Source organism: Onychomys torridus, unplaced genomic scaffold (assembly GCF_903995425.1).
Source record: "Onychomys torridus unplaced genomic scaffold, mOncTor1.1, whole genome shotgun sequence".
Lineage (NCBI taxonomy): Eukaryota > Metazoa > Chordata > Mammalia > Rodentia > Cricetidae > Onychomys > Onychomys torridus.
The window spans coordinates 185,393-187,444 of NW_023412756.1; positions in this window are offsets into that span (position 1 = coordinate 185,393).

The window sequence follows — 2,052 nt, forward strand, 5'->3', positions numbered from 1 at the left end:
CAATATTGGACTGTGTCCCTCTGTGTGTATTTGGACAGAACATGGTCTCCAATTGATTAAATCACTCACTACCATGTAGAATTGCTCTGAAATGTTTGTAGACAGTTTCATACTCTCTCAACAATCCTGTACAGGTCAAAAAGATTGTCGTAGGAATGTTATATGACTGTGATCCATCAGGACAGGCCTAAGATGGAATTCTTTGGAGGATAGAAACTTTGTCTATTCTTTAGAAATCCAGCCTGTCCCCAAAGAAATCAGCCCTATGAATGCTGTAGGGCCCCAGCCAGTTAAAATCTATTAAAAACCAAACATTCACACCACTCTTATTATTTCTGTTGATGATGCCTGAGAATTTGCAGATAAGGGAACCCTTCTTGATTTTTATTCTGACTCTGCTTTGGTGATATCATATTTGTACTCTAACAAATGAAATTTGCCTGAAGATCAGAGGACAAAGCCAGAAACTTGATTAAACACAGAACCCAGGCAGTGGTAGTACACACCTTTAATCCCAGCACTTGGGACCTCATACCTTTTCTCCCAGTATCTGGGAAGGACACACACCTTTCATTAATCCCAGTGCTAGGAAGGTTGAGACAGGAAGTGAGATGGGTGGGTGGAGAAAGGCATAAAAAGCAGGAGACAAGTACTCAGTCTTTCCACTGAGGACTCAGGGGAATTCAGTCCGAGGATTCATGAAGACAGGATCTTCCCCTTTCAGCTGAGGAGCTGATGAGGTGAGAAGTGGCTATGGCTTGATTCCTCTGATCTATCAGCATTTGCCCCAATATCTGGTTCTGTGTTTTTCTTATAAGACTGATTAGGATTCGTGAAACACTCTGTGGATTCTATTTGAAGGGAGAGTTCATGATAGTGTTGTTATTTTACACTGCACAATCAAGAGGGCCCTGTCCATATTTAATTGGTGCAAGAGGCATGCCATGAGTATCCTGTAATCTGCTGGCAAAGGCCCAGAGGATATGAAAGGATGAAAGGATAATCATGAACCGTGAGAATAAATTCTGGGAGGAAAATGAATGCACTGGAGGGAAAGTAGATATTACAATCATCTCTCCACCTGAGGGTGCCATGTATGTGAGAGGAGCCGGTCAGATGGGAACAAATCGGGTTTTCTATTTATGCAACTTTTTTGGCTTTGATCTGAGCCAATAGATAGACAGATAGATAGATAGATAGATAGATAAAACTGTTTATACAAGGAATCCCAATGTCCAGTGAGTTGTTTCTCTTTTCTTTTTCTTTTTGCAATTATTGTTTTATTTATTGCAAAAATGGTGAGATTGTAGACATGCTATACATGGCAATATTATTTCTGTTTCTGACATTCAGCCCATGTACATCCAGGATACATGTGCATTCTCCTAATTAAAACAAAACAAAACAAACAAAACAAAGACAAATAAACATACAGAAACAAAAATAATTGGATTCAGACATAATGTATTTATAACAGAGTCATGAATCAAGAGAATTCCTAATTGGGCCTTGCTGCCTCTAAAAATAAAAGATGTGTGTGTGTGTGTGTGTGTGTGTGTGTGTGTGCACTATACACTGATGTCCATTCAGTGTCAACCACTGTCCATCTAGAACTTGGAACAAAGATAATCTAGTTTCAGGAAACACACTAATGAGCAGTCAAGGTTCCTGATCACACAAACCAGTCTCTTACATTCCCAGTTTGGAATACCACAGTGCTGGACCCAGTATTACTTGAGCAGGAGCCTAAAATTTTGCCAAAGTAGGAGACTCTACATTCTGAAAACTCCACATAAGGACATGCCCTTACATCTCTAATTATAAAACAATAAGAAATTTGGTTTATGCTACCAAAACAATTCAGGATGAGACTCACATATAAGTAAATATAAAAAAATTATGCTTATGAGGAAATATAAAGTGACTCTACACAACTCTGTGGGGACAACTTCCAATGAAGTATTTGGTAAATGGTGAATGAATATTTCTGAGCAAGTCCCCAGGCTCATTTTCTCTGTCATCTCAGTCCCAGGGCAGCTTCCTGCCCCTCCA